Source organism: Narcine bancroftii, chromosome 3 (assembly GCF_036971445.1).
Source record: "Narcine bancroftii isolate sNarBan1 chromosome 3, sNarBan1.hap1, whole genome shotgun sequence".
NCBI classification, from domain to species: domain Eukaryota; kingdom Metazoa; phylum Chordata; class Chondrichthyes; order Torpediniformes; family Narcinidae; genus Narcine; species Narcine bancroftii.
The window spans coordinates 176,088,608-176,102,059 of NC_091471.1; the positions used below are offsets into that span (position 1 = coordinate 176,088,608).

A 13,452-nucleotide genomic window follows, 5' to 3' on the forward strand; every position below is an offset into this window, starting at 1 on the left:
ATATATTTTTATATATATATATATATATATATATGCACCTAATGAAGAGGATCAAAAATTTATGCAAATTTTTTTGAAGATTGTAGATATGCAGGGGAATATATTGATAGGAGGGGACTTTAACCTTAATTTGGATTCAAAGATGGATAAAACTGGACAAAAGACTAGCAGAAAGAACAAAGTGGCCAAATTTATGATTAAATCAATGCAAGAAATGCAACTTTTGAATGTATGGAGGAGACAACACCCAAAAGGAGAAGGAATACTCATACTATTTGAGTAGACATAAAACATACTCAAGGATTGACCTATTCCTGTTGTCAGCCCATATCCAAGGTAGAGTTAGGAAAATGGAATATAAAGCTAGATTGTTATCTGATCACTCACCCCTGTTATTAGCAATAGAACTGGAGGACATCCCACCAAGAACTTATAGATGGAGATTAAAGTCCATGCTACTTAAAAGACAGGAATTTAGAGAATTTATTGAGCGCCAAATTAAAATGCATTTTGAAATAAATACAGAATATAAATATATATAAATATATATATTGACCAAATTCCAGAGCTCTGAATATATCTGACATTTTATCATTACATATCTCCCTGCTGGATCTATTATTTACTCCTCTATTTTGATTGGTACATTTTTATTGATTAATATAGCTACTCCTCTGGCTTTTGAATTATATGATGCTGCCGTTACGAGCCCTCCCCAGTCTCTCCTTAATTTATTGTGTTCCACTTCAGTTAGATGTGTTTCCTGCATGAATGCTATATTTATTTTTTCTTTTTTCATTAAATTTAATAGCCTCTTCCTTTTGATTTGGTTATGTATTCCATTAATATTTATAGTCATAAAGTTCAACATGGCCATCTCATACTCTGTTCACATCTCATTTCCACTTCCTCACCACCACCTTTCCCCTTTTCCCCATTTTCATTTCTCAGTTTTCTTTTTTTGAACGCACTGTATGACAACACTGCTAAAACATAAAGTATTTCAACCATTCCCAGATCTAAAATTCCCTTAACCCCAAGTGTTCCCCCCCCCCCGAGTCACCCCTCATCCCTTGACGGGCAACCACAACTCCCCTCTCCATTCGGACTCCAAACTCGTTGGCAAGTGTCAACTGATTTCTCAGTGAATGTTATTCTCTCCCATTCAGCCCCCTCCAGAAAAGACTTAACTTCACATTACAACAAAGCTCCCCCTCTTCTCTTTTTCTTTTTCTTTTTTTAAACCACTTCTCTTTTTTCCCCCCTTCTCCCTTACTTCCCTTTTCTTCACTCTTTTAGTTCTTACTTGTACATTATTTTTACATCTTTATATGTAGTTTGTCATTGTTCTTTGTTCTTGTTACATCTCTTTTTCTGTCTTGCAGGTGTTCTGCAAATTCTCGTGCTTTCTCCAGATCCAAGAACAGTCTGTTTTGCTTCCCTGGGGTAACTATTTTGAAGCACAGCTGGATATCCTAAATTTCCCATAAATCCATAAATGTATAGCCTTTTTCATAGGATTGATTTTGCTGTGTTAAACTCCTTCTTTAGGAGCTCAAAACTTATGTCTGGGTAGAAAAAAAATTTTGATCTTTGTATTCCAGTAGTTTCTTGTCTTCTCTAATTTTATTCATTGCCTTCTCCAATATATTTTCTCTTGTCGTGTATCTCAGAAATTTTACTAAATTTTGTTGGGACTGTGGTTTTGGGGCTAGTGTTTTGTGTGCCCTTTCTATTTCCATTCCCTCCTGCATTTCTGGCATTCCCAGGACTTTTGGGATCCATTCTTTTATAAATTCTTTCATATCTTTGCCTTCTTCATCTTCCTTAAGGCTCACTATCTTTATATTGTTTCGCCTACTATAGTTTTCCATTATATCCATCTTCTGAGCTAACAACTCCTGTGTTTCTTTAACTGTTTTGTCACTTTCTTCCAATATTCTTTTTAAGTTGTTCACTTACATTTCTACCGCCATTACATGTTCTTCCACATTTTCTAATCCTTTCCCTACATCTGTTATGACCAGCTCTTCTACTCACTCTTTCTTCTGTACTTTTCATTTTTCTTTTTATTTCACTAAATTCTAGTGTCAACCATTCTTTTAATGCTTTCATTTGTTCTTGAAAATTTTTTTTATCTATGCACTGTCCATTCATTTTACCTCCTATTCCTCTGTGCAGAGCTTGGTGTTCTCCTTCTTCTGTGTCTGCTCTTGGGTTTGTGTCTTCTATTTCTCTTCCTTGTATCTGTGTCTCTTTTGACTTTTTTGTTGAGTTGCTTGTCTGTTTGTTGAGTATTTTTTTTCCATGATTTCTTGACGTTGTTCCTCTTCTGGGCTGGTTATCTGTTGTGTCTCTTGCTTCCTTTTACCCCTCCCTTTCCCGTTGCTTTCTTTATCTTCTAGCTGGGAGCCCTGCTGTCGGGCATCTCTCAGCTGTTTGTGCTGTGGTTTTACTCCACAGCTGGTTCCCCCCCACTCCCATTGGTGTTTTCCTTGTCGTGCGCAGTTGCACACCTCTGTTTGACTCAGTGAGCCATTTTTTAAGTCCTGCGGTTGGTGGATCGCGACCCTGTGGGATCTCCACTAACCTCAGGGAGTGGGCTCCTCTTTCCATGGCGGATACCTGCTTTTTCGTGCAGGTAAGGCCTTCACCTTTCTCTTCCGGCGTCTTTCCTTCTTCCCGTTGTTTTTGGTTTTTCTTTCTTGGGTGCCATTTTCTCCACACCTTTATTTTTTAGTTGTGATTTGTGTGTCTGGGGCTTTGCTTTTTCTTTGCTTTTTTTTCATTTTTGGAGAGGGCTGGTATTCTCCTACTGGCCACTACTCCATCACGTGACTCCTCCATGTTGAGATTATTGAAGGCATTGGTGAGGCCGTATTTGGAATACTGTGTGCAATTCTGGACCCCAAATTATAGGAAGGCTATCAATAAGGTAGAGTAGGTTCAGAGAAGATTTACTAATATGTTGCCTGGATTGCAGTATCTAGAATACAAAGAAAGATTGAGTAGACTGGATCTTTATTCATTGGAGCGTAGAAGGTTGAGGGGGGATTTGATAGAGGTGATTAAAATTATGAAGGGGATAGATAGAGTAGATGTGAATAGGCTCTTCCCCTTGAGGATAGATGAGATTGACACGAGAGGTCATGAGTTGTATGTTCGGGGGCAAAAGTTTAGAAGTAACATGAGAGGGAACTTCTCTCAGAGTAGTGGCTAAGTGGAATGACCTTTCAGAAGAGGTGGTTGAAGCAAGGTCAATTTTGTCATTTAAGGGAAAGTTAGATAGGTGCATGGATATGAGGGGATTGGAGAGTTATGGACAGAATGCAGGTAAGTGGGACTAGAGGAAATCACTTAGATCTGTACAAACTAGAGGGGCTGAGATGTCCTGTTTCCATATTGTAATTGTTATATGGTCAATATGCCTTCTTATTTTAGTCTGTTTAATTCGGCCTCAATTTTCTCTTTCATAACATTTCTACGACTGATTCCACCTGCATTGAATTCACCCATCGTTATTGAATGAAGATCTACCGGGACCAATGCCTGAAGACGGCGCACAAATCAGTGAACCGGTGTGGACTTGGAAGGCCAACATGGCCTGTTTCAGCTCTGTTAATAGTTATATGGTTATATAACAAATGGGACTGTTCTGTCTTTGAAAAATTTTGGTTCTGCATTATCTTTTAACTGTAGTTTGACTTGAACACCTTTGATTTTCCCCAATTCTTGTTGGAAAACCACTGCATGGTTGTTGAAGATTTGGTTGAGTTCTGATTGGGAGGTGTCTGTGTGGTTTACATTTAGTATTAAACTGATTTCCAGACAGTCTAGGGGAATGTGTTATAGCCAGTTCCTTCTGAAAAGTGCTGGTCCCTGGGTAGCTATGATGTGGAGAGAGTGTTTTTGGTTGCTGTTGTTGGTATTGTACTTGGACCGTTCACTTTCCAAATACTTTGATTCTGTCTCCTGTAACAGATCTTAGTTATTTCAATTGTTTTTACCAGGAGATGTGGAAGCAAGCGTTCCTTTACATGTAATGGCATTAGGGACACCTCTGCCCCTGTGTCTAATTCCATCTTCAGGGGGTGTCTGGTTATTTTTAGCTGTATAAAGATTGCTATGTTTCCTCTGTTTATTTTTCAGCTATGTAATATCTCAGGAGCTGACATTTCAGGAGCTTGAAGGTCAGCCATTGGGCTGTTATTATCATCGTTGCCAGGTATTCACTTACTGTTTCTCCTGGTCCTTTTCTTTTTTCATAGAATCATTGCCTTTCTGCCATAACTGGTGGTTTGGGGGCTTAAATGGTTCCTTAGAGCTGTGCATAATTCATTGAATGTCTTCATCCCTGGATCCTCCAGGAACAGCAAGGTCTTAAGGAGGTCAAATATTTTGCTGCCCATTATACTGATTAAGAGGGCACGTTTGCAGTTTACTGGACCTTCCACAATAAACTGTTCTACATAGTTATCCCAACTTCTACTTCGTTGAATTCCCTGAACTTTCCTTCCGCCATCTTGGCATGCTTTCACCTTGATATTTTGGGGGAAATTTGTTGGGGTTGTTAGGTAGTTGTTTTCCTTCTCCCGGTTAGTGTATGGAGTATGTGTAGGGTTCGTTTAGTTCCTTGTTGCCACTGTTGTGTATGCACTCACAATTAAGAATTGGACACGTGATACCTTCTTGTCCTAGCGATCTACCGACCGACGACATCATGATGTGGGCATCATAATGTCCAGCAGAGGGCAGGCTTATACCCAACAACAACATGGTGTGCTGAAGGGCCTGTGCTGCAATCTTCTGTGTAGCGATCTTTCTGGCTAACAAAGCCAACTTCTTGAGCATTCAGCTTTGGGCCACTTTAGTTCACAGTTTGAAGAGCTAGCATATAGACCTCCAGAAAAAGGCTAAAAGTTGATACAAATAGTAATTGGTATTTACCCTAATTGGAAAATGTACAACCTTTTGTTCATGTATTTGCATTACCACAGCCATGGAATGTACCTCTTAATGTAATTTATCTCGTGTGTGATCTCATTTTAAATTCTCTACTCTTGAACAGCTTTAGTGCTTCCACAACACTGGTCTTCCGTCTTATGGATGATTGAGGTCACATGCAGTATGCCTGGCCTTTGTATTAATATTTCCAGATGCCGCGTTCATGCAAAATTATCATCCTGATGCAGTAGACCTCTGGATTCCTTTTTGCTTCACTTTTGAGCCCAACGATTTCAGGCAAAGATGCAATGTAAGTGGTCACCTCAAAAGGACTCTATAGTAAAGACTTTTGATGGAAAATTTTGAATTTTGAACCACTTTGATGGAAATTTGAGATTGATGGGTCTCGATCTCAAATAAAATAATTTTGCCAAAAAATGCCCATTCTGCGTAACAAACCATCATACAAGTTAATAATTAAACTTTGTTTTCATTGTTACCGTAGTAACTAAAAGATTATTTGTGAAATATTGAGAAATAACATGATTCTAAGACGTAAAGCTGATATTGAACCCCACCCTCAATTTAAAAAAAATTAACCATTCATGCTTTTAAATAAATTGAGGTCTTGTAGCGGCAGCTACTCTGCTCCTGCAATAACACACAAAACCAGACGGGTTGAGCTCAGTGAGCAGACTAGTTTATTGCAGGCTGCTGATCTGTACTTGTACTCCCAGCCCGGACCTGGCTGAGAACCGTGCTGAGGGCGCTGACGTCACCCGGGCATCACATGGGCCCCCAGCGCGGGCTTCTGAGCCCCGTGCTGGGAGGAAGGGAACACCCCCGACGGTGCCATTTTGGCCAGCTGGCTTACAAGCAGGGCCGGTTCGCCTGCCTAGTGGTGAGCCGCCACAGTCTTTCCAATTTCCTAATTGTTAGTGGTGATACATCACTGGCCTACTGCAGGGGCAATCTCTGTACCTGGAGGAAGATCACCGAAGGATAGAACACACCTGGCTGGCTGCCAATCAGCCGACCTGAATAGACCCAACTACACCCGGCCAGCTGTCAATCAACCACCCAGGCTATAATCCTGAGCAGTGCACCACAGTTACAGGTTCAATGGTTTGAATAATTTTCTCAGGAATTTCAAAGCTATGAAGATTTTTTTTATCTTACTGTTTATCCAGAGCAAATTACAAATATTAGTATAGGAAGCAATTATCATTTGTAGAAAAAATACAAAGCTCCCTTGTGTATTTATAGCTGTCAAAGTTGAGGTCAAGTTACAGGTAGAGTTTTTTCTTCAGCCACCTTCTAATTGGTTGCATTATTTTACAGCTACAATTGTCTCTAATAAGCCAATGGGTAGTTTCTAATCTCAGACCATGCGAGTTGTTTCATTTAACTGGCTCTATTTTTAGCTCCCACAAGCTATTGTGGTGGCCCCTTATGGATCCAAACAATCAGTCTGGTCATTTTTGTGCTTTCTCCCCTGCTTGTGCTGTTCCACAAAGATTTGAGGAAAGGTGATGAATCGTATATCAGAAGCAGATTTCAATGATTAATTCCACTCCTGAATATTTAAAGCATTTAGTATATTGCTTGTTGGTTTGGAAACCTCTTTCTTCAGCATAAAGGAGTAGTCAAAGTATTTCAAATAATTATTAACCATTCAGTCATAATTGTGTCTGTGTGCCTGTCACAGAATAGTTTCAAAAGTAAGCCTGATTCGTAAAGGAAAATGAAAACAAAAAAAAAGATAATGTTGCAAAATAGCAGTGCATTTGCTTTAAAATCTAAGGACAAAAAATATATATATTCTGTGTTGCTTATTTAAGGATTTGCAAAGCAATTCAACAAGTACATGAGCCCAAATTAAAATTTACCACAGCTAAATTAAATTTTTGTTATCATACCATTTGGAAAGCTAATTCAATCATGTGCAAACATTGACTTACAAGTTATTGTTTAGTAATTTTATGGAAATTTACTGGGACATTAAAAATTGTACTCTCCCTGTTTGCTAAGTTGTGTGTGTGCGCTTTGGCTTGCAACGTCCTCCTTTTTTTTTTTGCAGAAGCTCATGGTGACCTTGGTGTGACTGAGGAAGTTGTAAACCTGCTGAGAGAATGATTTGGAATTGATGCAATTACTTTGAAGAGAAAATTTAAGACCTATGGGAGGAAATAACGGGATTGGGTTAACCCGAGTTGATAGCTGGAAGTTTTGCCGATCATTAGTCGTGGTTTGGACGACTAATAAATAACTTATATTTTCTTGATTTTTTTTTTAATCCCTTTATTAAAATTGGTCAGATATTTCCTCAGGCTTGGTGACTGTCCAGTATCAATTCTTTTGTGGAAAAGATTTGAACAATGAGTATTAAAGTTGGATGTTTTTTTTTATTTTTAAGTTCATCTACCCACTGAGAAATATCTCGGGCTTCTTCCATTCTCTCATCCAGTAATCACTCTGCATCACTTGCTCTCTGGACTGAAAGCTTGTTATTTAAGGTTCCAATAAATTAAAAATGCTCATCTGTTCTCTCCCCATGGAGATATAATTTGTCCCAGCACAACTGAGCTCTTTTCCTTCAGTCTAATTTTAAAAATACAGTGCAAAACATTTTGAATTAGATACACCTAAACTTTGTATATCAGCATTCATTTTATCCTCATCACTAGCTGCTTTATGCTTTTTGTAAAGTGAATGGAGAACCTTGTGACCTAGATTATGTTCTTTTCATATCCATGGACTGTTGGCCTCACTGTTTTGGCTAATTATAGCACAGCTAATAATTTGAGCACTGGAGGGCTTTCAGCCTAAAACAGAGGAATCCCAAAAGGAAGGAATTTGAAAACAAACGATTGGAATTGTTGAAATTTAAGTTTGGTCCTTTTATTGGTTGGATTACGGCTCTATTTAGTAAACCGGTAGCTAGAGTATTGACGAATGGTTTGATTTCGGAATCTTAAAGTTAACTCGATCAATTCGTCAAGGTTGTCCTTTATCACCAGCTTTGTTTGTGTTAGTGATTGAACCTTTAGCACAGTTGATAAGACAAAATACACAGATACAAGGTATGAAAGTTTTAGATGAGGAGTATAAAATTAATCTATTTGCTGATGATGTATTGGTGTATTTAACAAACCCAGCTCAGTCACTTTTACACTTGAAGGAGTGTTTAACACAATATGGATCTTTGTCTGGATATAAAGTTAATTGGGGAAAAAAGTGAATTATTACCAGTAAATGAAGGTGATTATTCAGTTTATAAGAATATTATTAATTTGAAGTGGACTGATTGAATTAAATATCTGGGTATAATTTTGAATGTTAATTATCAATCTTTATATAAATTAAATTATGCTCCATTAATGAAAAAAATTAAAACTGATTTGATTAAATGGAAAGATTTACCTATTAATTTAATGGGAAGGATAAATACAATTAAGATGAATATCTTTCCGCGTATACAATATTTGTTTCAATCTATTCTGTATTTACTTGATAAAATTTTTTTTCGAGATTTTAAATAAAATGGTTAGGGAGTTTTTATGGAGGGGTAAATTTTCGAGAGTAACTTTGAATAAATTAACTTGGAAATATGAGTTAGGGGGACTACATTTACCACAATTTCAAAATTATTGAGGAAGCCCAACTTAAATTTATTAGTTCATTGATGGATTTGTTACGGCCTCCTAGTTGGGCTAAAATTGAGATGGCAAGTATTTCTGAATTTGAAATACATCAATTTTTGTTTAGGTGGAATATAAATTTGTTACAACAATATAATGTGCCTATACTAAAACAGTTAATGAAGTTATGGATAAAGAAAAATAAAATGATAGGCTCTAGGGGTAAATTATTGGCTTTGACTCCGTTGTATAATAATCAACTTATTTATTTTTCAATACATAATCAAAGTTTATTGAACTGGAGATTTAAAGGTGTGAAAAATTTGGGAGATTGTTTTAAAGAGGGCAAGTTTTTATCTTTTAATAAGATAAGGGAAGATTTTGGTATTGATAAGAACTCTATTATCAAATTTGATCTTTCGTAAAATGTATGTTTGGTAGAGATATGATTTTACCTAAAATGACTAAATTTGAGACTTTTCTTATGAAGATACCAGAGAAGGGTTCTATTTCATTTATGTATGAAATATTACAGGATGATATAGATAAAAAGGGTTGGGATAGATCTAAAATTAAATGGGAAGCGGATATCGGTTTTATTTTTTCTGAAGAGGATTGATTAGATATCTGTTATGATAGTGTAACTAGATTGATAAATGCATGTTATGAATGATTAATTACAATTTTTTACATCAATTATATTTGACACCTGAAAAATTAAAAAATATATGGTTTTAATGAATCAGATTTGTGTTGTAGATGTGGTGATACGGTTGGAACATTTTTTCATGCTGTTTGGTTATGTATACATATATAATCTTTTTGGAAGAAAATTCAATCATTTTTAGAATACCTGTATAAGATTAAAATAGTTTTAGATCCAATAGTATTTTTATTGGGTAGTTTGCAACCACTGAAAGGTTTTGGATTAGATAAATTCTAGTTTGCTTTTGTATATTTAGCTTTATCTGTAGTGAAAAAATGTATTGCTAGTACGTGGAAAGATACAAATATGATTGATATTAATAGATGCCATATTAATAGATGGCATAATGAGATGAAATATTGTTTAATGATGGAAAAAATTACATATGTTTCACATGATAATTATAATTTTTTAATTAATAAGTGGCTGTTATACTCAGAATATTTACATTTCAATCTATATTGATTAGATTTTAACATGTATATTTAACTCTTTTTAATATTTTTTCTTTTTTATGGCTCTCCTTAGGAGAGTTGGCTGAAGGGGGGGTGGGTTCTTTTTTCTTTATATATGTTTTATATATATATATTTATATAAAACACACATATATATATATATGTTTTATATATATATATATTTATATAAAACACACATATATATGTTTTATATATATATATGTTTTATATATATATATATATAAACAAATGACATACACAGCAATTAAACATGAACATGAATATAAATATATATATATATATATATATTCATGTTCATGTTTAATTGCTGTGTATGTCATTTGTTTTTTGAACGAATAAATAAAGTTTAAAAAAAAACATTGGAATTGTTTTGAAATACAGATGAACTACATATTAAATTATCATGACATTTAAAATCAATTAACAATATACAAATAACTAAAAAATCATTATAGCAACAAAAGCATAAGATATTGACAGAACGAGTTCAAAGTTTTTAAATAATTGCTACATTTCAGCACAATGTTTAAATAGGGGAAACTATGTTGGGCAAGATATTAGAGTAAAGACTAAAAAGAAATGCAAAGACAATTAATAAGGAAAACTGAGAAACATTGGATTGGTGGCATCTGCACCAATTAAAAGATTATGAAGAATATAGCTGAATATCCATTAGAATGTATACAATACCAATGTACATCTGCATATACCACAGTACATAAATTGTAGAAATAATATAGCTGGAGGGCAAATATGATTGAATTTTTAAAAAGAGAGAAAATATCTAGGAATCTGCATCAGTGCCAAACACAAATCCCAATGGAATATCTTCCATCAATCTGAATATTTACCTATAAAACCTGCCCCTGGCCTTTGCTACGAGTCTACTCTGGGGAAGATCCGTTAAATGAATAATAGTAATTGGAAAGTTAATGATTCAGAATGTGCACCTGTTGATTAATAAACAAAATTTGGAAAGAAAAGAATGTACACCTGTGCCACTTAATATGTATGTGCATGGTAAGCTCTTCAGCGCTTGACGTCCTGCTTTGCGGAAACTGCCAAAATGTTTGGCCTGGAAGTCAGCCTGAAGAAAACTGAGGTCCTCCATCAGCCAGCTCCCCACCATGACTACCAGCCCCCCCACATCTCCATCGGGCACACAAAACTCAAAACGGTCAACCAGTTTACCTATCTCGGCTGCACCATTTCATCAGATGCAAGGATCGACAATGAGATAGACAACAGACTCGCCAAGGCAAATAGCGCCTTTGGAAGACTACACAAAAGAGTCTGGAAAAACAACCAACTGAAAAACCTCACAAAGATAAGCGTATACAGAGCCGTTGTCATACCCACACTCCTGTTCGGCTCCGAATCATGGGTCCTCTACCGGCACCACCTACGGCTCCTAGAACGCTTCCACCAGCGTTGTCTCCGCTCCATCCTCAACATCCATTGGAGCGCTCACACCCCTAACGTCGAGGTACTCGAGATGGCAGAGGTCGACAGCATCGAGTCCACGCTGCTGAAGATCCAGCTGCGCTGGATGGGTCACGTCTCCAGAATGGAGGACCATCGCCTTCCCAAGATCGTATTATATGGCGAGCTCTCCACTGGCCACCGTGACAGAGGTGCACCAAAGAAAAGGTACAAGGACTGCCTAAAGAAATCTCTTGGTGCCTGCCACATTGACCACCGCCAGTGGGCTGATAACGCCTCAAACCGTGCATCTTGGCGCCTCACAGTTTGGCGGGCAGCAGCCTCCTTTGAAGAAGACCGCAGAGCCCACCTCACTGACAAAAGGCAAAGGAGGAAAAACCCAACACCCAACCCCAACCAACCAATTTTCCCTTGCAACCGCTGCAATCGTGTCTGCCTGTCCCGCATCGGACTGGTCAGCCACAAACGAGCCTGCAGCTGACGTGGACTTTTTACCCCCTCCATAAATCTTCGTCCGCGAAGCCAAGCCAAAGAAGAAGAAAAAAGCATGGTAACTACCAATGCTACTTCTGTGGATCTGTTATTGTGAAGCCATCCACATCCAAAATAACACAGTTGATGTAATTTATTTGGAGTTTCAAAAGGCTTTAAATTTGACATCACATGGCACATTCATGACTACAAATTTGGAAGATAAGTAAGAGGGATTAAAGTAGTTAATTTGACTGACTGGGGGTGGGGAGGGGGGGAAAACAAGTATCCAAGAAGTGCTGAGAGCATTGTTGTTCATGATGTGTAATGGTCAAGTACCCAGTAGTGGTCCTGCCCCAGACCACTACCACTACCTTCTTTACTGTGTCTGATGTTCAGACATCTGAAATTATTTAAACAGTTTAAATACATTTTTAAAATAAAGATGTAATTAAAATTTTTTAGATTGAATACGTAAAGAACAAAAAATGTAATGCAAAATAAGTAAAGGAAAAAACCCTCAATGAATGGAATAATTGCTTGAAATATTTCGTAAGTAGCTCCTCAGTAATAACTTGTCCATCTGCCATGGCTGACATTATGCTGAGGGGCCAGATGCAAAGTGTGTCTGATCTTTAAGCTCAAGATTGGACGTTGTTCTCCAGCTTCTAACCTCCAATGCATTCCCAATTTTTGTCATCTTTGTAGACTGGAGCTCTTGTCTATTTGAGTGCTTGAACTGAGGAAATGGAATTGTTCCAGGTTTACATATTTATAGGACAGAATCAACAGAAGTTGATAAAGACACAAAACAAACAAAGCAGATGTCTTCAAGATCATTAAGGGATTTGATAAGAGTAGACATCAGTGTTTCTATTATATGAGCTTCACATTAGCAAACACTTTATATTTAAAAAAAAAAGTGACCCATATATTCAGAATTTTGGAGAAACTGTTCACACAGAGGATCATTAAACTGTGAAACACCCTAAATCATGGGGTATTTGAAGCAAGGAACATCGATGCTTTTAAAGGGAACGAAGATACACGCAAAAGGTAAGACAGAACAAATGGTTATGTTGCTAACAATAGATGGAGTTGAGTGGGATAAGACCCTTTTAGAACATAAATAACAGCATGGACAAGCTGAGTTAATGGCCTGTCTCTCTGCTGTACCTTCTGTCTAGTTTATTATAGATGCAATAAAAAAATCAGCAAATTGCCTATTATAAAAATTCATTTGACTAATATAATTTGAATCATTTGACTGACCTAGTTTTAGTCAACTACAGTGCTACCTTGGCTATCTCTATTTGCAAGGAAAATAATTATGGTCAGAAGACAAAGCTATTTATCATGCTTTCTTACTCATTATAGAGTCATAAAGCTGTTCAGTACAGAAGTGGGCTGTTTCGCTCATTGCGACCATGCCAAAGTTTCTGTTCAGCCTTACCAATACCATTTGCCCACATTAGATCTGAACTTTTCTATGCCAAGCTACTGTATAAAACCACTCATCAGTATTTTAATATTGTTAACATTAATCTTTCATGATTCCCAAACTTGTCTTCTTAATTTCTTCACCATTTAGAATGTTTTTAAATGTATATAATGAGTTAAGTATCCTTTCTGGTTGCAGTGAAACATGAAAGTCTGCAGATGCTGTGATTATAATAAAAACACCAAAATGTTGGAGAAACTCAGCAGGTTTCAGTGTCCATAGGAGGTAAAGATATATTATCAATGTTGCGGGCCTGAGACTTTCTGCAAG

At 36.8% G+C, this 13,452-nt stretch overlaps 1 protein-coding gene across 18 annotated transcripts in view; it reads left to right on the forward strand.

Annotated features, from left to right (window-relative positions):
- Positions 1 to 13,452, forward strand: part of LOC138757878 (serine/threonine-protein kinase 32B-like) — a 267,585-nt gene that overhangs the window by 38,016 nt on the left and 216,117 nt on the right. For 4 of the 18 annotated variants that reach the window (XM_069925913.1, XM_069925914.1, XM_069925918.1 and 1 more), the window contains 4 exons: positions 1,386 to 1,446; positions 3,532 to 3,578; positions 4,150 to 4,225; positions 5,069 to 5,254. The exons of 8 other annotated variants lie outside the window; for them this stretch is intronic. The gene's annotated coding sequence lies outside the window, so the exon portion shown is untranslated. Of the gene's footprint in view, positions 1 to 1,385; positions 1,447 to 3,531; positions 3,579 to 4,149; positions 4,226 to 5,068; positions 5,255 to 13,326; positions 13,408 to 13,452 lie in introns of those variants that run through there. 6 more of the 18 variants (XM_069925927.1, XM_069925925.1, XM_069925915.1 and 3 more) reach the window with 4 other exon arrangements.